This window comes from Camarhynchus parvulus, chromosome 9 (genome assembly GCF_901933205.1).
Source record: "Camarhynchus parvulus chromosome 9, STF_HiC, whole genome shotgun sequence".
Taxonomy (NCBI): Eukaryota; Metazoa; Chordata; class Aves; order Passeriformes; family Thraupidae; genus Camarhynchus; species Camarhynchus parvulus.
The window spans coordinates 22,026,268-22,052,879 of NC_044579.1; the positions used below are offsets into that span (position 1 = coordinate 22,026,268).

The 26,612-nt window shown below is 38.4% G+C and overlaps 1 protein-coding gene across 1 annotated transcript in view; it reads right to left on the reverse strand.

Moving 5' to 3' along the window:
- Nucleotides 1–20,886, reverse strand: part of CLSTN2 (calsyntenin 2) — a 198,230-nt gene extending 177,344 nt beyond the window's left edge. Inside the window, exon 1 of the mRNA XM_030954069.1 lies at nt 20,769–20,886. The gene's annotated coding sequence lies outside the window, so the exon portion shown is untranslated. The remainder of the gene's footprint in view (nt 1–20,768) is intronic.
- Nucleotides 20,887–26,612: the final 5,726 nt, after the last annotated feature.

The following is a 26,612-nucleotide window of genomic DNA, read 5'->3' on the forward strand; positions in this document are numbered from 1 at the left end:
ATTAATGTCCAATTACAGTCAGCTGGCTTGGACGGAGAGTCTGAGACAGAGCCTTTGTTATCATTCTTTCCTTTCTATTCTTAGGTAGCCTTCTGATGAAATCCTTTTTTCTATTCTTTTAGTATAGTTTTAATGTAATATATATCATAAAATAATAAATCAAGCCTTCTGAAACATGGAGTCAGATCCTCGTCTCTTCCCTCAACCTCAGACCCCTGTGAACACGGTCACAGCTTTTCTTTCCTATTTACATTTCTATTTGGCTAAAGAATGGGCAGTTTGTCTTCAAAACATGGGCTCCTCAAAAAGACAGATTAACAGCTCCTCTTACAGAATGACAAAACAGGACCAACACAACAAACAAAACAGAAGACAGTTACATTAAAATTAGATTACCCACCGGAGAAAAACAGTGTAGGTGGAGACATGAATGACATTTTATAAATTTCTAAACCAGAAGAATATTATCCATCTTAAGGACAATCAATTAGATGTTAAAATATCCAAACAGTCTTTCTTAGTGCTTTACATTTTAGGCTGTGTGTTATCTGGGAAACTGGAAACAAATCTGAGAGAAGGATGCAGTATTTATATTCTTGTGATGTACTGACAATATTTTCCATGAAAAAAACTTGTTAAAACAGCGAGACTTCAAATTGCTATTTCTGTTCTTGTCATGGAAACTGCATTGCTTGACATCACACTGGAGACTCCCTGCAATATGCTTTTAACCCTTTAACAGGGTGGATTTCAAATCCTTCATAAAATAACCAGAAGCTGGCTGAAAGGGGTAATAAGGAACTATTTATGCCAACTGTATCTCTAAGCAAATATATTTTTAACCCAAACCTTTTTCAGCATCAACTTAAAAGTTTCTAATGATAGAAGTGCCAAACTCCACTAGTCTAATAGTTAATGATTGTTAGCACACCATAGGATCTAATAAAATAAAAATACATAGCAATGGATCAGAAGTTCTCTTGCTGCAATTTCAAAGTCCTACTCTTTGTTTTAGTCCTGACAAGCAGAGGAGGACATTCCTACCTTCCTCTTATCAACCCTTTCATGCACCTGAAAACTCCTTTGTTCCAGCAGTCCTCTCGTCAATAGATCAAATAACCCAAATTCCTTCTAAGGTCCCTCCTTGGCATCTCTGCCCATGCTTCCTACAGTGTAGCACGATTCTGTGGGGGTACACAGAAAAGAGCCCAAATAAATAATGGGCATAGCAAGAAGTCAGGAATCCCCGTGCTTACAACACACAAGGAAAGGTGTAACAGATGTAAAATCCAATTATTAAAAGCAGTCTTTTCATGTATTATCTTCTTGGTGAAAATTATTTGGAGAGAGTCAAAAGTGAGAAGATTTGATCTTACAAGCCAAGCCACATTTAATTAATTTAAAGCCCCTTTGAACAGCAGCCAAGGGACTTTTTCTTGGCCTAAGATCATCTAATAACAGACAAGGATGGGGCCAAGGAAGGTTCAGCCAGTGGAACCAGTGGCCTGCATGAGGAGCAGCACAGGCATTTGATAATTTATGATCTTAACTCTTGAAATCAGAGTTAATTTTCAGGCATATGAAAGTTAGACAAGAGTTGTATGGCAAGAAGGAGCAAAGTTATCCCTGAGATCCAAGTCCAGTGGGAATTTCAACAGGATGCTTGCACCTCCAGGTCGTGTTCTGTACACTCCTCTCAATTAAAGTTCTGGTAATTAAATGAGATTGGTGGATTCAGGAATTCTTGATTGGTTCTATTTGCTTGTCTTTATGAAAAGATTTCCCTGATTCCAAACACGAGCATGCTGGAATCTGTTTTCTTTGGACACGTTGGTGTTTCAGCCAAGTGCCACCAAGGACAAGCACAACAAAGGAGAACCTTTGCCACTTCTGGAGAGCATTTTATCCTGTGGACAACTCACTGCACTCCCAGAACTGTCTGTGGGAAGATGTATTCAGCAATAAAACCTTCTGATAACAACACCACAACAATCCTGATCACAGTCCGCTCGCCTGCTTTTGACTTCATTACTTTTCCACTCCCACAAATTCATTTCAGAGACAAGTTTAACGGAGGATTTTAATGCACTGGCTTTTGCTCGTAGCTTAAGCAGCTGAGCAATTCCTAATTTATGCAGCTGTTGAAAAAACATTAACTCTGAAAGAACTGTATAAAATTTGGAATTGGATTTTATTTTCCAATAACAACAAAGTACCATTTTCACAGATTACTGTAACTGATTATTTTATAACCTGCTCATTTGTGGCCAACTCTGAAATCCTTTGCAACCAGCATATTTTTGATTGAACTACAACACTAAACATTTTAATTCAATGTTTTAGACTTTTACTCAACAAAACAATTACAAAAGGAAACCTTTATTTAATACAAAAGGGAAAAATTATTTTTGTATAAGTATAAAGGAGCTGACTGATTAAAAGTATTTTTATTAGGTATTATATGAATTTGCCAATAGTGGGTCAAAACCTGCAGGTTTCTAACTAAACTCAATAAACAAAAAATTATTTCTGCATTACTAAAACATGTCAAGAGTGCATTAATATTACAGCTATCAGTTCTTAAACAGATGCACAGTTATATTCCTTTATTTTGTATTGAGGCACTCTGAGAACTGACAAAATGGATTTATAATCCCTATTACTTTTTGACATCTCTCATCCATATGGTTTATGTAAAAATACTCAATGCTATTGATTACTTAATGAAAGCATTTATGTGAATGTTCAGAAATATCCTAGAGTTAAGGACCTCAGCTACACATTTCATGAAGATGAATGTGTTTAGTTGTAAATCCATCTGCACTGCTTCACACATTCCATACATAAAGCTAAAATTATGAACCAATAAAGTCAATAAAATTTGCTCTGTCAAATTTCTAGCAAGAATGAATACACACATTTAAACACTAATAATTCCTGGAAGCATTTTAAGCAAATAGGTATATAAAGAGCTAATGCTGAGAGTACCTAGAGAACCAAGCTCAAGTAAGTGAAATTCATTTGATTCTCTGCATGCCTGAGAAGGTCAAGATAAGATTACATAAGATTATATGAAGGTACAAAGTTTATTGGCTGTGGGCAAATGTCACTTTAAAACAAAAGAGAAAGAAAAACAGTATGTTCAAAGAATTTTCCTGGGTACCTTTCAAGAAATAAGGAACCTTACCTTGCTAACCCCTGAAAGGTCTCCAGGTAAAGAACTATGAAGATCAAAGAATAAAAGCAAAGAAATCAGCATCTTAAGCTTTGGTATTTTTTAATTCCAGCAAAGTGATCCCAATGTGTTCTGGACATTCGTTTATATATCTACATGAATATTTAGAAAAGAAAGACCAAGACTACAATGAAGTGGAAATATAAAATGTCTGTAATTTCAATCCAGACACGAAAAGATAAAACATGGTAGAGGGAAAATCTGACTGTTTAAAGCTTCTCTTCTGTTTTAAGGCTTTTATTATTATCCATTATTCAGTTATTTCCAGCAGCACGGGATATCTGCAGGATCCTACTCCTTATTTAAATTAAGAATGCTAATCATACTGAATTTTGATTAGTGCTTTTCAGGGTTTATTCTGCTGATGGTTATTTTCCTATGTTGGCAGCTTGATAGATATTGCCATGCAGAGTTAAGTAAAATAATTAACTGATTTTCTTCCCCTCTGGAAGTAATTTTGTTTATATGCTTGCTCCCCCCAAATTGTAGCCATAAATGGAAGCATTCCATTTATCAAAAAGATTGGCCGCTATGAATTGTAAAATTAAATATTTAGACATCTTTGTAGAATGGATTAAATGCCAACTGTGTCATCTAATACCAGGAAATATCTATTAAAAATACATTTGATAGTAGATATTTTCTCATAACACTAAAAAGCTGGGAAACAAAAAATTCCTAGAGTATTGCCAAATTGAAAACCATGCATAATTCAGCACTCAAATTGAATTTTAATCTTTTCATAATGCTTGGGGAAATATTTTATACTTATGAAAACTAATGGAGATAAAGAACATTACAAACCAAATAAGTGGTTTTATGTTCAGACAGAAATGATACAATAGCTAATAGAAATAGGTTCTTTGAAGCAGTGAGAGGAATGGGAAGTGCTCTGAACATTACAGATTCACATCGAAGTTCACAGGACTGCTGAAGGAAATTAAAAATATATTATGAGGAACTCAGGGAACTTTTCATCCTAAAAGGGAACAGTGAAGCCCTTTAAGAGTTTAAACAGAGGAGAAACAGAAAGAAGCAGCTGCCCATAAGCAGAGGCTGCTGCACTGTCAGAGACATCTTTTATGAAAAATCCTTTCCTTGGGATTTTTCCTCCTGAGAAGCTGAGAGGCCTCAGGAACAAAATGTAAACAATGGTTATCTGCTACTGTGGAATGCAACAGGTGCATCTGTGATTGGTCTCATGTGGTTGTTTCTAGTTAATGGCCAATCACAGTCAGCTGGCTCAGACTCTCTGTCCGAGCCACAAGCCTTTGTTATTCATTCCTTCTTTTTCTATTCTTAGCCAGCCTTCTGATGAAATCCTTTATTCTTTTAGTACAGTTTTAATATAATATATATCATAAAATAATAAATCAGACCTTCTGAAACATGGAGTCAGATCCTCATTATTTCCCTCATCCTCAGACCCCTCCAAACACGGTGACAGCTGCACTTTCCTCAGATGATGCTTATGGTCCTCCCTTGGGACAATTCCCCTCCCTGCACTGTTATTGCTGCCTCCTCAAGTGCCTGTGGCACAAACCACTGCTCTCCACTGAAATCCTGCTGCTCTTCCCCACCCAAGGACTAAGGGGGCTCTCAGCCTGAGAGCTGGGAGGGACAGCACTTCCAAAATCACTTCCTTTTGGGTTGGTAGAAGGATCATCACCACCACCAACAAAGCAATCAAACATCATTGCAGTTGGTTTCAGTACCAAGGAGAATCCAAGAGAAAGAACCAGCACTGGCATGGCATTTCCACTGTGAAAACAGTTTCTTTAGGGATGTAATAGAGATGTGCTTCTTAAATTTACAGCTACTGATTCCCTAACATGAGTCAAACTCCCACAGAAGCATCCCAGGAAACATGTAAAGGAATATTTGACTCTTGAGTAATCTCTCACAGCTGGCTCAATAGGTCTACAAGAAGATATTTGTAAAGGGAAAAAAAAACCCCAGAAGTTTCACTACCCCATCATCTTCAAAACCCTGGGAAAACACCTGTTCTACTGCACCTCCTTCTCCTGTTCTTCCCCAGATTCCATAACTTAAAATAAGTATTTGTTCTGATTCCCTTAGGTACTTTGGTACTGAAGTTTTGAGCTTCTACCCAAAGCAATTCCTCAACATATGGGGTAAATCTTCAGCAGCAGGGAAGAGCATCTACCCCTCCTGCAAATTTCAGGCCCAAGTGTCTTGGAGGACTCTGATGTACAAATGAACTTTTTGTACAAGCTGAGCCTTTGGGAAGAGCTGGGGACTCTGTCCTTGTGTGCTCCAGAAGGCTGAGCTAAGCACTTAAATCTGGCTTGTAGAGAACAATGAATTTCCAAACCAGGAGAACTATTTCATTTACAGTGCCCAGGATTGCCATGCCATGCAGTTGCCACTCATCCTGATGCAAATCCCAGCTCACACTTTATTGGATATTACTGCTGGCTGCAGCAGATGGTTGCACACTTAGAATTAGTAATTAGTCATGAGAAGAAAACACAGAGTGGGGGAAGAGAGGTTGTTTCTCTTTTACTGTTACTTTTGCTCATTTTCAGCCACACTGAAGATCCTGGTCTCCTGGCAATGATAAAGATTGGCTGTTTTTCTGCAGCAGCTGATTCATTTTACTTTATAGGTAACTGGATTTTGTTTGATAGCCAATTTTTCAATTCTTCAAGGGCTAGAAATTAGGAAGATAAGGTCCAGCAGGAAGGTTAGTCCTTATTTGCTGAGCAAATTAGAATTATAGCATACCCTTCCTGTGCTCAGCAAATAGAATTATATTTTTACTGGGGAGACTGGGAAAAAAGCCAAGGAACCACTGTCAGCATTTCACTGAAAGAAATGAAATGTTGATCCACGACTCGAGTCATCATTAACAGAGCAGTGGGTTCAAACAGCTCTTTAATATTTAATTCTGTATGTATAATTTGAAATCCATTATGCTTTTGATATTTGCAGATCTAACAGTCATTTATTTGCTGCAATAACATGGCCATAATAATGAAATAAAAGATGCAGTGCTATTCCAAGAAAACCAGAGAGGGAGGGAAGGTGGGAATTTCAGCTCAGATTGAATTCTTGGCTTTTCCTGTTTCTCTGTAGCAGGTGATGGTCAGTTTTCCCCAAATAGCACTATTTTGTGTCACACAGTTCACACAGACCAAAAATGAACACTGACATATTTTATTATTATCGGGTTTTCCTCATTAGCATCTAAAACATGAAAACTGTTTTATTTATCAGGGAAGCAATTGCTTCCCATTGGAAACCAAGAGATACATTATTTAATTAGCCCCAGAACTGAGCTATTGCAGCTGTCCACTCTTTCAAGCAATCAGATCTATTAACAAGAATAAATTTTAAAATACACATTTCCTGCACTTGTTTCTGAAAAAAATAAAGGATTCACTAACATCACAGAATGTAGCCTATTAAACTTGTCAATCATACAGCAAATATGGAGCCATTAAATAATTTTCTGACTACCACAAATACCTTCAAAATGGCTTTTAAAAACAAAGCTACTTTCCTGATTGGAAGGGAGAGTAAATGAGAAAAGAATTGTTGGGCCAGACCCATGTGTGCCCAGACTCATATTGCCTTCAGTCTTTTAGCAGAGCACTGATAACTCATTGTAGATGAAAATCTGACTTATTTCAAGCTGATGGTGTCCATTGTCTTAATAAACCAGAGCTAATCTATTAAGTGCACAAATGGCATCTGGACTATTCCAATGCCAAGAATAAACAGAGTGTCTTAATGAAAAGCTTTTTATTTTTCCCTTCTGAAAAATATTGGGAAGCAGGAAGCAGCAGAAAGCAGAAGCTGCCAATAGGTGCGGCCCTGACACAAGTAACCTTCTTCAGATGTGTGTCAGTGCAAGTCAAAGGTGCTAATGTGTCACTGATGAGATCATAATTAGATCAGAATCCCTGTGACAATTGCAGTACTGTGTGGCAGGGGAAATAAGAGACAGGAACCAGACCATAAATACACACATATTTACTTGTGGCGCAGCAGAAAAGGCAACCTCCATTTAACTTTAAAATCCTACAGATAAATTAAAACTATATTTCCATTGCCTGTGATTAAGACCACTTAGAGAGAGATAGATAAAACCTTTGTGTATTATCTCTTGTGTATAATCTCTGTTGAACTGTACAAATAATGAATAGCTGAGAATTCTCTGTCCTCTGCAGGAGGGGCTCAGGCCCAGCACTGCAGTTTGCATTTTCTTGACCTAATCCACTGATTATCTGGAATAATTTGAGAGACAAAAGCACATGAGAATTTTGTCTTTAAGTTCTATTTGAAGTACAGACTGTGATAAACAAAATGGCAAGAAATCTCAAATTAAATGCTTATCAAGTGAGACTATTAAAGAATTTACAATAAGCCACGAGAGGCAAACAGCCCCTTCTCAGGACTGACCTACATCATTTGAATGTCCACTGTCAATAAAATGAAACTCTCTGAGGGTTTTAAGTTGCTAAGAGTTTTTCCTTCAAGGAGATGAATATACACATACATCCTGTACTTTGACCAGTTTGGACAGGGCCCTGAAACTGAAGCAAGCATGCTTTTGGAAAATGGGAGAAGCCACCTTTCCAAACCAAAAGGAAATGAAGGCAGAAGAAGTTCAGATGAATGTTGGAATATGAAAGAGGAAGTATTGTACACATTACAGTTATCAGAGTTGTACAGGGAAAATGAACAGCAGCAATTATATGAATGTCAGCCATTTATGTCAACAGATTCCTCCTGTGATGTTCACTGATGTTGATGGGCACCCAATGATAAATGGTAATCAACCTGGGCACTTAACTGACTGCTCAAAATCTGTGCCAGATGAAGGAATTAAATTCTGATTTCTGAAGTCCTCTGGGCTCTAATTCCTTCTAAGAACAATTACAGGTATATACCCTGGCTCAAAGAAAAAATTATATGAATTTATAATTCTTAAATACGAACAAAATAAACTGAGTCTGTGGGAAAACTGGCTGCCAGGTGAGGTGGAAACACCAGCTATCAGATCAAAGCCTTAGTCAATTCAGGTATTTGCTGACAACTAATGGAAGAATGGGAACACTCCTCTCTTTCCCTCCTTTTCTCAGTTGTTTCCATTGTCATCAGCAAAACACGCAGTGTTCTCAGCAAAGCACGTAGTGGCTTAAGTGCAGAACACTGAAATATTCATTCCTATGCCCTAGTTTTGTGCTCTGTGCACCTTCCTGATGTGTGATAAGTTACTTTTGGTTTCCAGATAAAAAATTGATTGATTCTGACCAGTGCAAAGCTCTTAAAAAGCCTGGTTTTACTCAAGTGGCAACTAAAGAGCCAGCACAACAAGAGCAGCTTTGGTGCAGTCAGAAAGCAGAAAACCACAGTGCAATACCACACACCCAACAGAGTTTTCAATAAATCATAGTCAAAGATAGCAGTTCCTTCTTCATATGCAAAATACTATTGAGTCTGAACATTTCTCGAGATGAATACAAACTCAGAGTAAATATTATGACTGTAGCAATCACAGAACTACCTGGAATGCTCAGCATGTCTCTCCTTCTGTGTATTCAGGCTTTTGTTTCCTAGAGCTTATCTACTGATTTATCAATCTCAACAGTTAATTATGAGCCAACATCTGCTTTTTTCAGCTGCTTATTTCAGCACCTTAAATTACTTCTCATTAGTTTTAGGAAACAATGACTCAGCTTTCTCTTTTTTCATTCAAAGCTGAACTTTCATGTTTTAAATCTACATTCGCTTCTCCTCTGATGTTTCGATTTTTACATCCTTATCACAGGAACAGAGTTAAAATTCTCCCATTTTCATAATAAAAGTATCCCAGAATGAACTAATAAATATTTGATGTTATTTATATATGATTTAAACTTGCAATCTGAAGATAAGTCAGTATCTTCTACAATGAAGAGTCAGTTTCAAGGCTGAGTGGAGGAACTAACTTCATCTTCAGTACAGCAATTTAAAAAACTCCTAGGAAGTTGTATGTTATTTTAAACAATGTATGTTATTTAAGCAAAGTAGCTGTACTTCAGTCCCTTATTCTGGGTCACAGACCAATTCATACAGAAATTGCACTGTGGGCAAAATGTTACTGAAAATTCAGATTAAGTTTAACGACAATGCAAATTTCAGCATTACCTCAGCTGCACCATGACAGTGTTGTCCTTCCAGAAAGTGATGCTGAAAACCCCAAAATGTACCCAGCCTGTGGCTCTAGATGCCTCACCTGTTAATCTAATGCCCCTCCTCCAGTGTTATTTCAAACCTCAGCAAACCTCCATATGCTCAGGCAGCTTCAGACATGGCGAAAGAATTAACAACGTATTTTAGGATGGTCTGTAGCTTTCTGACTTAAGGGTTTATTTAATACACTTAAATACAATAAATATATTTTCAGAATTCTTTATTTTGGAGTTTTTTACTTCAAAAAGTTTTTTTACTTCTTGCTGTCTGAGAAACTGTCCTTTCTGTTTGTTTTTCATCTCTCAGGAAGTCAGGCCACCACCTCTACACCTGCAGTCACAGCATCAGGACAGACACACATTAAAGCGTTTGCTCCTGAGTGTTCATTCCCTCTCTTCTATGAAGATAACATGATACTGAAATAAAAAACTTAAAAATAAATCAGCACCAGGGGGATTATTCCTATATATATAGTTCTGCTCAATAAAGCCACAGTCATTGGCAAGAAACATTCCAACCAAATTAACTTTTCCCTGTATGTAAAACCCCACCAAGCAAATGAATTATGTGGGGACTCTGGAGAAAGCTGTGATTTCTCTGCTGTGCTTTCACATGCAGCATAGAAAAGCACTTTGCAGCAAGCAGTAGGCAGGGCCTGCTACTTCAATCTTGCAGATTAAAGCAAAGGACTGTTTTGTTTTCAGTCCATCAGCTCAGCCCCACACCCAGCAGCCCTTGGCTCCTGCAGTGCCACTGATAATCTGCCATATGTGGCACATCCTATAGCAGCACCCCCAGAGAGATGCACCGAAATCAACACTGTTGTGTTTTCTAAAGGGCACTGAAAAACTGACAGATGGCAACAGCTGGGGCAAATTCCTCTCAAGGAAGCACTTTTTAATCAAAAATTTTATACAAAGCGTATGGGTTTTTTTATTGCACACGATTTCTCTTTCATTGCACATGAGTCCCACTGCCTTTCATGCCGCTGTTCTAGCAGGCAGCTCCCACACACAAGGACAGCACTGAGGCAGAGGTGGGCAAACATCCATTGGAGCCGACAGAGCTGCAGGATTTTGCCCTTTGCTCTGTCCAGTTTTAGTGAAGCACTGCAGAGGTGAAGCCCTGGGAGAAGAGGCCATGCAGAAACAGCTCCCAGCTCCAGGGAAGCTGCTGGGGGGGGATGTAGAAACTTTGCTGTCCTAAATAATGTATTCTAGTCCAAAAGCATCTGAAAGCTGATGTTAAATTGCTGTCATCCTTCCAATTCTAGCACACCTATTAATTACAGTGTTATATTTCATTTCTGTCCTCTGGATGCCACACCAAATACAACGCTCACTGTTCCTGCCTTCATTCATGACTTTTTTTCATTAGCACACCTGGAAGCTCTCCAAGCAGGCAGCAGTAAGGAGCAGAAGTCTTGTCAGAAATATCCATTAAATCTGTCACAGGCACTAACAAATCAATCAAGTACCAAGGAGCCTTTCAGAAATTTTTTGAGCAGCTGGTTAAAAAGGGACCCACCTGACTTGAAAACTTTTCAGCAACAACAAAACACACTGGGCCTGACATGTTGTGGTTATCATATCCACTGCTGCAGAATCACAGTTACTTAAATTTCTTTGTCATGTGACAGGAATGCTTGAACTAAATTTAAATTTAATTAAGTAAATAATTGTAAAGGAAATTAGTTAAATTTAAATACAATTTTTTCATGGAGATGGATTCCTACAACAGGCTGGCAATTGCTCTCCCTTGTAAACCTGAATTATTTTTCTGTTCTTTTAAACTTTATATAAAGGGCAAGTAAGTCAGAGTACATAATGGTTTTTAAAAAACAAACAAAAAATCAGAAATTTAAAAATTACATTTTAAAGGTAATGTAGGTTTCTTTTGCAGTCTGTTTATATCACCATGGTAATTGCACACCAGCTAACTGGAGTCACAGTCCATGAAGTAACTAAAAACCAATCACTTCCCGGAACTAGTTCTTTTTCTCTCAATCTTTGCACAATTTTCATGTAAGAGAACAGCGCTGTAGGTGAGGGAAACTGACCTATGATGTGAAATACTTTATTACAAGCTCAGTGTAAGGCAAGTGTTTGTGTGGATACAAAGTGCATACGCAGGTTAATTGTGTCCAAAAGCTGCTGTTGCACCAGAGAAGTTTTGCAATAACGTGCATCATAAATGCCTACAACACATCTGCCTATACTTCACAGCTATCAGTATTTTGTCTGTTCATGCCCTCCTGTGTTTTCAGTAAGCACAGAACGTCTCAGGCTCAGGGTTGTGCAATGGGGTGACAAACAAACCAATGAAATCCTTGAGACTGACACGAGGCATTGGGGGGGAGGCAAAGAGCAAGAATCCCAGAGTGGGACAGCACAGCTGTCCAAGGAAAGGATCACAGCGCCCAGGAGATGACTGGAGCTGTGGGGATGGGATTGGGTGCCCATTTTCCATCACTTGAGCAGCCCAGCATGTCCTCCTTGATTGAACTGGCCTGAGCCAATTAGCTGGGCAGCTCCAGTGACTGCCACCAGGGCAGGAGCAGAGTCTCTGTTGAGCCTGGGACTGGCAGAGTGTGTGATACTGCAAAAATCTAACACAAATTATATATTGTTTTCTCAAAACTTTCTGAACTCTACTATGTTTATGTTCACCACCACTACGATGGAGGCAACAAGCAAACAAAAAAATTGAATATTGCCTCCACTGTCCTTTTTAGACTGCCTTTCAGTCTGAGAAACAAGAGTTACCCTGACATCTGACAACATTTAAAAGAATAATATACATATAATATACTATATATAATATAATATTAATATATTATATTATAGTATAATATACTATATATATAATATAGTAATATAGTATAATATAGTATAGTAGTATATTAGTATACTATATTATAGTATATATAATATAGTATACTAATATAGTATATTATACTAACATAATATACTATACTATAATATACTATACTATACTATAATATACTATAATGTAAATATAATACAATATTTATAAATATATAATATATTACATATAAATACATATAATATATATTCTATATTATTCTATATTATATATTATATTATATATTAGATATAAAATATATTTTATATAATATATAAATATGATACTATATTTAATATAATATTAATATAATATTTAATACAGAAGCATTGGACTTCATTTATAAAGAGAGAGGTTCTTTCCAAATTACTGAACAAAATTGCTACGTGTCAGTCTGGTGGCACTGTTACATCCCCTATAAACACGCCCATGCCATAAATGGGTATGGAACAGAAAACAGCTGAGAATAGCAAATCCTCCTTGTGCTGGGGTTGCACTCAGAGATGCTCAGTGCCCCACAGTCACTGAGATAAAAGCACTGGGAGAGGTTTTTTTTTATAATCTAAACAGACAGAAAAAAAAGACAGCGGAGGAAACCACAAGCCAGGAGAACAAATTGGTTGGATGCATTTCACACAGCCAGAAACAGGAGAATTGAGCAGAAAATCAATGACCTAAACCACCTGTCCAGAGTTTGAATTCTTTATATTGTCCTTCCCCTTCTTGCTTCATAAAAGTAGCATCACATGCATTTTTTAGGTAGCCCTAGCAAGAAAAGGGATCAACAGCAGTTTCAGGCTATTGGGAGTGTTTGTTCTTGTCCAGAAAATTATTTTTTTTTTCAGCTGAGGGGAAAGAAGCAGGGTTAAAGAAAAGTGGGGGCTCTTATCTATTCTTTCCACAAGATAATTGTTGACCAATAAGCACAAGGAGCTCTAAAGAATAAATAATTACCTATTCAGGCTGTTCTTTTAAAACGTTTTTAATATTTAGAAACCATTAAAAGCAAGAGGCTTGTCCCTGCTGCTTTACACTAACTCAAGTAGTTCCATTCTGAGGAACACATTTTAAAGCCTTTTGATTTTATTTTTAAAGCAAGCTGCAATCCTGCAGTGCCAATTTTGTTGCAGTAAACTTTTACGTGGTGAATATTCTCGTTCTACTTGTTGCATTGCTAACAATTCCTGGCATTATAAATTATTTTTCTAAGTCTGTATAAAGAATGCTGCATGCTTTTACAAGCAGTCCTTTTAGGTTTTCATCATCATTCACCTAGGAACATGACAACACAGGAACTCACACATAAAAGGAAATTATTTATGCAAAGGAGAGAGATTTAATTGAATTAATGGGTGGACCACAGATGGAATGAAAGCGTGAAGAAAGTTATTAGAGTGGAATTTCCATTATTTGACTCAGTTTGTTCCTTCCTTTGAGTCCTCACTCTGTTCCTTCAGGCCTCCCTCTGAGGGTCTCTCCTGTTATTGCAGCGCTGGAAGCAAAGATGGGTGCAGATTTTGGATTCTCAGGTTCACACACACTGGAGAGCAGAAGTGAGCAGCTCAAGTTTACTACTTCTCAAATATCAAACAATGAAGAGAATCAAGCTACACAAGAAGAGAAAATGTCCCGGGGCATCATTCTTGTTTGCTTCAACTGGCTCACCATAAATCTTCATAGCTTGGAGTTATGCTTGCTAGCACAGTTATTTGAAATAATTTAATTTATATCAATACATGTTAGAAAGCTTCCATTTCTAACTGAAATCGTAAGAAGATAAGCAGTTATGATTTCCACTGCAATCTTAATGATGAGGGATAACTAGAGCAGTTTTACATTTTTCAGCTGCTCACACTTCTTTTAATATGTGACCCTGTTCAGAGCTCAGGTAACCCTCCAGGTATCACTCAAACCATAAGAAGATGACCAGTCCTCATCCTTTTTTACCCCCAAACAGATGAGTTTCCTATGCTGTCCTTCCTGTGACTTTCAGAATTTTGAAATCCTTGAGGAACCACCTCTGATTTTAGAGAATGTCTAAAAAGTCTAGAAACCACACTTAACTCCACAGCAAAAATCACATCTCAAAAGCAAATTACATCTTAATTCACACTAAAATGTTTTATTGCAGAAAAAAAAAGTCAACATAGAACCTCAACAAAATAAATACTTTCTGCAGCTTTTAAAATATTTTGTTGAAAAGAAAAGGATTTATAGTTCATTGAAATAAATGACTTCATATTTCAGCTGCAGAATCAGGCACATTGCAATGGCTCTCATACAGCAAGGCTTCATTAGTTTCAAAGGAGTGTGACTCAAAATCTACATCCATCCTCAGAGCATAACAGCAGCCAAGACATTTTTGGACCTATAGGCTTAGCAATTCCAGCACTCCCCATTCAAGTTTCTCTCTTGTGCTCTGAATAGCCCAAGAGTCTAAAAACTCTCACTATTTTCCTGGTACATTCAGTGACAATCTGTTTTAACTTAACAATTTTTTACTTAAATGGTTATTTAGTACACATTAGGACTATAAAATGACAGATTCTGTCCCTGTTTTACTGTCTAGGGTTGCAATCCACTGTAATATCCTGCCTTATTTTTCTGAAGATCAAGTCTTGTACATAAAGAAAACTACTCAAAACCAGTTCAAATGTATCACAAATCACGATTTTCCATAACTAGTTTTAAAAGTCCAAGTGGATATCATCAGACTGGAATTCCTTGGTTCTTTTCATGGATTCTTTCTAGTTTCAAGTCATTTAGCATATTTAGATGTAACAAAGTATCTCAACATTCCCATTCATTATTGATTTTATCTGTCAGGAGGAACTTGCATTCACTCCCAACCCAAGCATGTAATTCTCATTTTCTCCCTAGCCCTTTCCTCCTGCAATGAAAACCCCCCAGCAGCCACTCAAAGCTCCATCAGAACAGCCTGAACCCTGACCCTTGAGTCTTCTTTGGACACACTGATGTCACCTACTATTATTTCCCAGCTGCAAAAATGACTAGGAAAGGCAATCACAGAAAATAACCAAACTTAAAAGCCTTCAAACCCCTGATCTCTGAGCTTCAGGGATTACCAGAGGTCACTGTGAGACTGACTGGTTTTTTAGGGCATTCTAAATCTGAAACCTGGGCATGTTTATCACTCTTAACTTTACTGGATGATAAGCAGCATCCCTTAAGTCAAAACCAGCATCCCCAGCATTAATTGTGCTATTACCAATCTTTTATTTTACCTTAGATTAGGATCACCGTGAAGAGATTGGGATTTTGCCTTTGAAGGCTAAAGCCTTAACTAATTAAGCTACAGTAATAAATGTAAGCTTCAAAGCTAGAAATTAAAAATCATTAAAAAATTGTTATTAACAACTGCAACACTCCAGGGCTTTGCCTGCATGTCATATTTTTTTGATCATGTCTCATTTTTACAGTGAAATATTTAACACCAATGAATTCTGGGCATCCTAAACTGACTCGTGTTCTAAGTCTGGCTGACAGTGAGTAGTAATAATAATATTCAGAATGACAATTTTAGAATAACTTCTGTATTTTCAATGTTGTAGCAAAAGGATAGTTGCTGTTATTAATGCCACTGCTTTTCAATACAAACAAACAAACAACAAGGAGGCTGGACAGCTTCACAGTCTGAAACAGAGAAATGGGATTTTGTGTTCAGTCCCTGGGTGTAAGTGGGCTGACAAGTGCTGGATTTGCTGTGGTGTAGCTGAGAATACACACTCTTCTGAGCTGCTAAAATAACAAAGAAGATTTGGAGAGTTTGTGGTAACATCTTGTAGTTTAGTGAGTATTCAGACATCCTTCCTGGCTAGTTTGGTTGTTTCCTTATTCTTTACAGTGCTTTTAGCACAGCCAAAACACAGTCAGAGACTGAGAATCCCTGTGCCCAGGAGGTGTGAACTGGAACTGCTTCTGAGACACACACTACTTGTCTGGGGGGAGCCAGAGCTCTCCTCTTGCTAAGAAAGGCTCTTTATAAATTTATCAAGAGCATAAAAGTAGCTGAAGATGTAATGGGCCCAGCTCACCCTGGTACAATTACCTAGCTCAGCCTTGCTGGGACACAAGGCACTCAAATGTGACTTTATCAGCCCAGAAATGGGGGCACAGTGACAAGTTTGGTTTTTCTCTTCCAGGGTGAGAAGGGACTTCCATCACCTCACTGCCCTGAATGTTACCTCCTGTTTTTCTGCTTCAGAAAACACCACGAGCAGCAGAAACCACCTCCACACCAGGCTGTTTAGGATGCTCACAGTGCTTTTAGGGAGTAACATAAAAGGCTGCTGCACAAAAAGAATAATCTGCTTTGCCTTGTGGACAGGACTAAAAGGAGTGGGCTAAAACCACTGTAGAGAAAGTTCAGACCAAGCTCCATGGAAAGCCAGGAACATGGTGAAGTGTGCAACAGATTGCCCTGGGAAGCTGTTGCATCTCTACCACTCCAGTAAGATTAGGACAGAAAACAGTTTAAACTGTTTCTCAGGAATGACAAGGGGCCTGCCTCGGGCAGGAGCATGGACTGACGACATCCTGAAGTTCGTTTCAGATCTGTTTTTGCACAGCATTGCTGATGAAATGTAGTTGCTGTTGTTGGAATGCAGGTAGATGTCTCTTCCAAAAGCCATCCATCATCTCACAGCATTTTGTGAGGGACAGAATCCTGACAAGCTGATTCAGTAGATCCCACCTTGTTTCTGCCAAACTACCCTAAGCCTGAACTGTTACAATTTCTTTGTGAGTTTTGTAGGGGTTCATTTTTTGGCCAAGGGGAGGGAAGGAAGGTCAGGGAATGTCTCTGATACCCTGCAAAAGGCTCCGGGATGCCATGGTGAGTTTAGTTATTTTAAAGGTCAGTTGTATTTCAACACCAGTCTGTGAAAATCTTTTTTGGGCCAGGACATGAAAAACTGAAATATGGAAAACTGCTGATCCTGAAACTTCTCACACTTAGAAGCTTATACTGATATTTTCAAGCTTTCCTTCCAAACTAGGAGACAAAAAATACAATTAGGTAAAAAAGAGAAAGTGAGGTATGCCTACACTGTGATAATTTTAAGAACCAGGACTTTACAAATACTTGAATTATTCACAATAAATTCATTAGATAAACAGACATGAAAAGCCATTCATTGCAATCCTGTGAAAGTCTTCGTGCTCCAGTTATGAAAAATGCTGATCACACTTGACAGCCAGCATTTTCACAGGCACATTTAGTCCTGTTAGTCTCCCCTCAGTCCTTCCTGGAAACACAGACCTGTCAGGAAGGTAACTGCACAGAAGACTCCTATTTCTCCTGTCATCACCCTTGATGTTTAACATTAGATAGAGGTGGAAAAAAGTGCAGATTACAGTAATTTTCTCCTGTGACCACTTAGGTTTGATGTGCACCATAATGTGTGCACTCCTAGAAGGGGTAGACAGACTCATCTTAGTAGGCATGGTGATGAAAAAAGGCAGAGGAATTAGGAAAAAAGTTAAAGTTTCCATAAGCGAAAACCAAAACACCGTTCGCAGTTTGGAGTAGGCCTGTGCCACAAGTAACATTTAAACTAAAAAAAGGAGATCATAGGAATGGGTACAGAAAGCATATCAAAGCACTAAGGGCAGAGTTAAAAATCACTGAATAGCAAATGCCTCTTAACAAGTGTTCTTCTTAGTAACAAAGTAATTACCTGGTGAAAAATTATTTGCCCAGGTGAAAAATATGAAATGCATGATCTACCTGTGCACCAGGGCAAGCAGCAAGGAGCAAACACAAGTTAAGCACACGTCCAGAAGAACTACACCCTCACTAACAACATATAAATATGGAATAAGTAGAAGTCAGTAGATACAATTCAATTCAATAAATAGGTGTTTCCCCTACCATGACCTGTCCCAGTGGTAAATCCTGGACATTTCCCCAAGCCTGCCACTGAAGGAAGACGAGCACTTCAAAGGGAAGGCGCTGAGAAGAGCAGGAAGATCTCACAGTTCAGATACCATCCAGCTCTGTACAGGTGTGCCCTGGGAACATCAGCTGGGGGGTAACTGACCCTGTGCCTTCTGCTCTGGTTCAGTTCTGGTCCTGTAGAGCTCCTGCCCATCTGCAGTCAGTGGCTACATGGCAGCTGGGTTGCTGTCTTTTTTGTTGGTTTGGTATTTGCGTTTTGTTTTGGTTTGTTGGAGGGGATCTTTTGTCAATAGGTTTTGTGTGTGTTTTTAAAGTCAAATGCACACTGGTACTACTGAAAAAAAGTTTATTTTTATAAGGTAACACAAATCCTGATGGAAGAGCCAACCATCTGCCTGTAAACTATTGCAGGGGTTGTTGCAGAGGAAGAATTCACATAAATTTAGTCTTACTGCAGTTTGCTCAAGGAGATCTCAGCAGACATTTCAGCACAGATCAGAAACTGCCCTGATTTATTCTCGAATCTGGGCCCATCAAAAAAAACAACCAACCAAACAAACATGGAGAACTTTCCAAGCACTAGAATTATTTTCTTCTCCAACAGTTGCACAAAATACTGAAAATACTAACACGATGATGATCAAGGAACTGTTGGAGCTCTGATTCTCTGTTACACTTGAAGACTGATATATTATATAACTGCAATTTCCACAATCAAATAAAATATGGCCATAAAAGACATTCCACATTACCACACTATTACACGTACAGCTACTGAATATTGTTAATGTTGTACGTGTATCTGTTTCAGTTTTCTCCTACTAAATACATGATGCAAATTTAATGTTCCATAAAAACCTTTAATAAATTAATGATATTATGAAACCAAATAAAAATACATTATAATTAAATAAAAAACTACAACAGAAATAGCAGGTTCCTCCAACAATTTAAAAAGACAGGAGTTTTTCTAAAAAGTGCATAGAGGTTTTTCCAAAAATATAGGGAATGCAGGCCCTTCCAGGGAATGAAGGGTTCCATCAATAATACAATATTATGCCTGGACTGCAGATCATGAGGCCAAATATTATCAGGAAATAAACTATCAGTATCAGGGAATACACAGAAAGTATTTACCCTTGTAAGAAGTAGATATTTCTCACAATATAAATACTTTGAATTAATAAATGGAGAAGCTAGATTGAAACTACTGTCTAATGTAACCTTTATCACAAAAGCCAGTCTGTCTGTGTAAGTTCAGTATCTCAAAGGATGATTTTCTACACAAAAAGTAAACCACTATTTAATGAAAAATGTGTTGATTCTCCCAATGTAAAAGCTGAAGAAAATAATTAGGCTAACAAATTCCCAGTCAGCAGAGTTTGCAGTGTCAGTGACAACAGCACATGATTAACATCCCTGGAAGGATCCTAAGGGAATGCAAGCAAAAGAACAAAATCTAAGACAGAACACACACAGTAATAGAGGAAAAAATGACAAGGGCATCTTTTCACTAGGAACTGATCTTCATGCAGCCAAGAATCACTGGGCACCATGAGCAACAAACTATCTTGATATTAAAATGGGGGTCAATATATAAAAACCATTTGGGAGCCCTGGCTTGGCAGGGTAGGAGCTGATGCCAGTGTAAGCTTTGGGAAAAGTGACTGAGAACAATTCTTTCAGGATGCTGTAAAATGCTGTTTGGGGCAAGCACTTGGACTTCTGCTTCCTGAATATGACAACTCCCCGAGAGCAAGGACACTCACCTTTACCAGTTCCTTTCCTTAGAAAAGGTGAAGATTCTTAAGCAATACCATCTTTTTAATGACTGCACCACCTTACAGCTATCAAGCTTTACTATTCTCTCTTTTCTTCAAAAATTATTTTTAATGAAAGAGGGAATTTAAGAGACAACTTGCTCAACACGAAGAAGTCCCATATTCTGTTTAAGGGACTCAGGACAGAAAAAGTGTCAGGTAAAATAGACAATATACATGCAAACTTGTACATGACATACATCTATCTACAGCAACCTGAGCAAAAATGTTCAAAACCTCCATTAAATTTTCTGTCAAAGTCTCAACAGCTAAAAGTACTTACACAGTAAGATATGACTTGAGCAGCTCTAAGTATTTGTCACACATTTTGTCCATAGCCAGGGAGCAGAACAGGAAGAAAGAAAGCAGGGGCTTTTACTGCTGAACAAAATTAATTATGTCTTATTACTTCAGGCAATTGCAATGATTAATTTCTATAAAAGCAAATTCAAGTGTAATTGTGTCATTATTGTGTTTTCATTAAAATATATTGATAGTGGGTGCCTGCTGTATTATTCTCTTTATTCTGTTCTGCTTCACAACAAGTTCAGTGTAGGAAACACCTCATTTCAGGATCCATGGGCCAACAGTCAGGTCCTGAGTACTCAGACACAACCTTTACATGTGCCCTTCAAATTACACTGGGAATTCCTCCCTTACAAATGCCAATAAATTCAAAATGCAGTCCACAGGCTCAAATGCTGCTGCTCATGTACATTCCTACCTGCAAAGGGAACAGGTGCATCTTTATCCAAAGCAACTAGGGGAGGGTCCAAAATCACAGTGTCGTTGTTTTCAGTTATGATTCCATGGTATGATGTCTCAATCCAAGGTTTGTGTTTATTCACTAGAAAAGAAGAAACCATGCCTAATTAATTCGGTTTGTGTTTCATATCCATTCAGCTCATTTTATCTATAAAGAGAAATTATTTAATATACTTCCAATATTAATGGCATTACTCAAAAGCCACTAACAAATTCCCTGCAATAAACATTCAAATATAAAAGAAAAATGACATGCACATTGTACTGCACTGATGAGAAAGCCAACACTTGCAGACATCCCTCCAATTAAGACACTGAAATAAAAAGGCAATTTGCAAAATATTTTTAGTGTGTTCTCAGCTGTCAGCCTAACTCGGTTCAGAGAGTTTTGCAGGAATTCCTTTCAGTTGCAAAGACCTGGTACAAGAGAAAGGGCATCCTGAGAAACCCAACTTGACAAGACACAAAGCAGAAGGGTGGACGAGAACACTCAACTCTTGGTCAGCTTCTCACTTTGTATTTTTGGAACAATACCTACAATTACTTCTGTGTTTTGTACATTGTAGAGAAAACAAACATCTGCATTTTAATTACTGATAAAAGTCTGCACTTGTTCACAATTTTACCAGAGGATCTGAAGTTTTTCTGGAAAAACCTGTCCTTCAAATCCAGCTGTTGAACATTTGGATATCTGGCCTTGAAGCACACAGGAAGATCACACAAAAAGACACTTTAAGGAGAGACAACACTACACCATCAGATTGTCTTATTGCTGAACCCTCTCCATTTACACCCCTCTCACCATCCATCTCCTATTGACTGGAAAGGATGAAGACACAAAATGAAAAGGAAGGGGAAAATGCAAGAGGCTTAGCTTTGCTGTGGTTATAAATTGAGCTTTCTTCCTGCAGGCACAATCTGAATGTTATGTCACTGGAACTCCCACATAAGGAATACAATGGTGACAGCTAAATGAATTTCATCTTGAGGAATGTACTCCCCCAGGCAAGAGGGAGCACTTCACCAAGGAATATCTACCCCATTAGCAGCAAACTCAGATGCAAGGTAATTTCTATAGTTATTATATAGCTGTGTGTACCAGATGCTGAGTAAAATACCTGTTGAATTAACAGAAATCACCTCAACAATGGAGAGTTGACACTTAGAGTGAAACCAATTTTAAAAATAAATAAATAAAATAATTATGAAACCAAACAAAATCTTCAGATATAGCCCTAAACTCTTTCCTGTCTTGTCTTCTGTAAAACCCCCAGACATCAATGAGATTCAAGTTTCTCCCTTTGTGGAGAAAGCAGCAAAACCACCAAGACAACACAGGGCTCTAGCCACAGGCAAACGTGGGCAATTAGCAAATTATTTTTTCACTGGCTATTTGGGAAAGCATACAAATATATTTATGGCAAACTGAAGTTCATTCTGTTCCTTTGTTGCTTCTTTGTTTAACCATTAGGAAACTGTGGACTTGGGAGACTGATCCTTTTAAAGCTGAATTATTTTATATTCTAGCACTAATCTGAGAGCTTTAAGTTCATTCCTATGTTGAAATAGATCTTCTTTCAGAAGAAAACCTACTTATCTTCACAGTAGTTGGTTTTGCCCATTTTTGCAATAACTAAGCAACAGGAAGATTAAACTGGGGATGTGTCAGGGAAAGGTGAAATGGAAAACAGGGATCTCAAATCTCTATCTTGTAATGACTGTACAGCCAGAGGAGAGATTGGTGAGTTTATGTAATAGATGAAGGCCAAAAGTCTTGTCAATGTTGAAAAATGAGAAGTGATGGATGCAATTTCAGAGCTTTTTATGGCATTTGGGATTCTGGTTTGCAGGGCAGTTGAAGCATTCTGTATTTGTTAATGGAATATGTGAATTGCCTGAGCATGCAGATACACCAGTGTGCTCCAGTGGCACTCAGGTGTGGCTCACAGGCTCGGAGGGACACAGGCTGCACCGAGCCAAAGGGCATCCCTTGACTGCAGGCAGATGCAATTGAACCATAATGAGACAGTGAGCAGGAGCTCACATGAAAAGGGAACTCCTTATGCAGCTCAAATTTCAAGTACAAAACACTTTTCATTCCTCCTGATTCTGTTAAGGGTCTGAGCTCTTAAAAAAAACCCAATCAAACAAAAAACCCGAACAAGCAAATAAAACAAAAAAAGCACCAAAACTTTCTTCTTACTTATTCCTAGGGAATACTTTTGATGGCACTTTTACTTTAAGGAACTCTCAGAATACAGTGAGTGCAATTCTACCAGCCTTAGCTTTCTCCAGTTGGTGTCCAATGAGCAATAACAGCAGTCAAATGAGTGGCAGCAACATCATTCCTTAAATTATATTGGGGGGAAGAAAAGAAAAGTACATTATGAACAAATGCTACAGTTTAGACCTTAGAGACTGGTATTGGGAAGAGGAAAAGAACAATAAAGCAAAAGCAAAATAAAATAATGGTCACACAAAAAAAGAATTTTGGATGTATCTCCAAAATTCATCTCTTGTCTTGGAGATGAATTTTGGAGATACATCCCCAAATGTCAAAACTATGGCTATATAAGCTTTGTGTGACCTGTGGTGTGGAAATTTTACAAATGGAAAACATCCATGCTCTTTGGGAATGCAAAGCAATTCTTTTGCATCAGATGATGTCTCTTCTAATATTTTCACATCATGAAGATGATTGATCCTTTTGCACTGTTTTGGATACTTGCTTTAATTTAAGAAATCTCTAATCCTGAGATGAGCAGCTGGTGTTCTGGCTGGGGGGCTGTTTATATTCTCCCTGCTAAAGGCTGGTAAAATGTTACCATACCATACCACCTAACTGCAGAAACCACTCTACAGGCTTTCATAAAATAAGATATGAAGGAAAAACCTTCATATGCAACATGATCAAAAAATACTTTAGAGACAAAAGGACAACTACAAAATATTAGACTGGTTCAAGCCAGTGTTTATCCACAGGTTAACACAGCTCTTAAATCTCTGCTATTTTCCTATCCTTATGCAGTGTCTTCAAAAGAAGAGAATTTTCAAAATTCAAAAGTGTTTTGTCTTGCCTTATTTGAGCTACTGACTCTACTTTGGGCTATGTGAGTTGGATTTTAGGTTCCTAAAAACATAGTAGTGCCACACTGCATTTATTTAAACACCACAACAAAAACATTTTACCATGCTGTCTATTTCAGGCTACATGAAACTGTATGTTTAACTAGAAAAGGAAAAAAAAATCACATTATTGAAAAAGTTCCATAATTTTGATTATATACAGTACTTCTTAGGATATTTTAAAGATTAACATGTATCCTTTCTGGAATTCTTTAAAGATTTAGATAAGATGTGACTTTTTCATTTTATCTTTAAAATTGAAAAGGCAGGAATGGTTAAAAAATATTTCAATGCTTCTCAACAATGCTTACCAATTCACAGCATTCTATAAAGTAAAGTGACAGGCAAGCTACTTTTCTTTGGTTTGCATTTGCTAAAGATGATGGAAGAAATCTATACACAGATTTTTATGTGAAGTTTCAGGAACTAAAAAGGCAAAACACTACACAGCCAGTCAAGCTCAAATGAGAAAATAAGCTGAATCATCAGCAGGCAAGAGTTATACAAGCAAACTTTTCCCTCTTAAGGCATATTAAATTGTAGTACACTGATATTAACTCTAAATCTAGGGGGAAAAAAAGGTTTTGTCTTCCTCACAAAAGATCTTCTCTGGAAGCATTTACTGGAAGCTGGAATCAGTACAAGGCTTGTATGAATTCAAACATATTTAGTTAAGACATAAAGATACCCATGCTGTGGGTTGTTTGTCTTTTCCAGATTGCCTCCCTTCCTGTAATTTATTAGTCATTTATATAAATCCATACTATAAATAATTTATACCATCTATGATCAGGCAATTAATCTTCCTTTATTACAGGTCGAGGTTGATCCATTACAATTTGTCTGCCCTGTGCACAGGGCATTTCCCAGTCTGTCCCACGAACGCTGTGATCACAAACCTCGGCATGCAGTGGAACCCCCATGCCAGGAAACTGTCACAGACATCTTTTATGAAAAATCCTTTCCTTAGGATTTTTTCTCCTGAGAAGCTGAGGGGCCTCAGGAACAAACTGTAAACAATGATTATCTGCTGCTGTGGAATGCAACAGGTGCATCTGTGATTGGTCTCATGTGGTTGTTTCTAATCAATGGCCAGTCACAGTCAGCTGGCTCAGACTCTCTGTCCAAGCCACAAGCCTTTGTTATCATTCCTTCTTTTTCTATTCTTAGCTAGCCTTCTGATGAAATCCTTTCTTCTATTCTTTTAGTATAGTTTTAATATAATATATATCATAATAAAATAATCAATCAAGCCTTCTGAAGCATGGAGTCAGATCCTGGTCTCTTCCCTCATCCTTGGACCCCTGTGAACACCGTCACAGGAAAGGGCCTGGGGATGCAGGTGTAATTGGATGTCACTTTCCTGGGCCAGGAAAGGGCCCCTCTGTGCTCTCCCTGCAAACGCCCTGGGCTCAAGAGCCCGAGCAGAACACGGCCGAGGAACCAACCCTGGTCAGAGGGTCTGAGGGAACTTTGTGGCCCAGGACTGCTGTCCTGAAACTCAGCCTAAGGACATCCCCACAGGAAACACAGAGATAACACAGAGATAACACAGAGACAGGCCCAGATGATGTTTAGAACGCCCAAACCTTGCTGACCTCGTGCAGGGTACTTAAGACTGCAACACATGCACAGCACTTCCCGAAGGCAATCTCAGGCTGTGCATTAAATCTTCCAAGTCCCAAAGCCTGTGAGCAGCAGAGCTGTGATTTGGCAGCGCAGAAGCATTATAGTAACAGGAGTACAATAAGGACAAAATGCATGAGGCCATCATCTTATGAGCAAAGCCATCTTTTCTCTATGCTGAGACAGACACTTGTTGGGGCGTGGGGAGAGGAGGAGTGGGTGGGAAGCAGCACGCGTACAAGGGACACGTTACAATGGTATTTGCAAAATTCAGACAGTTCCTGACTCAAATCAGTTAGAAAATGTCACTGATCCAAAAATAACACATTATAAAAGAAAAGAAGTGACTATTAGAAGGTTTAACTCCTGACACCAGGGCAGATTCAATATTGTCAGTTGATTTAACTGATGCTTTCTAAACTTCAGGCAGCTAAAACCTGAGGTAGCAAATTGTAATGGTTAAGAATTGCTTTATGAAAGCAAATGTTTTCTTTCTTTTTCTCCTCTAAATAGCACGATGGATTTATTTTCCATTTAATTGTGTTGATAATACGTTCTCTCATCTCTAGCCTAAAGAGGTTGTCAATTCCAGAAAAATTGGCAGAAAATTTAGGCTTTCTTACCGCCTCTTTCAGCTCTAAGTCTTTTCATCTGCTGACTTAATGATCTTCAGCTCAGCCTGCTGAAATCCTGTGTAGGTTTCAAAAGCCTTCCCCTCAGAACCACCCAAACTGAGGACGCCCAGAAAGCCTTTGAGGCACGAAGGAAATCCCATTAACTCCTGCAGGATGTCGGACTGAACCTGCTGCCTGTGCATGCTGAAATGCCTCCCCTTGAACAGCAAGGCATGCTGCTCCAGCCCTGCAGGGGGATGCTCCACAGCGATTCCCCAGGGATGCAGCTGCCACAGGAACAGCTGCAAGGCACAATGCCCCTGGCTGGAAGAGCCCCTGGACCTGGACAGCACTGACCTGGGGACAGTGGTTTCCTGGGGAAACACCACAGTGACACCTGTGGGGTCAGCAAGGGACACAGCTCGGGCTCGCTTTTC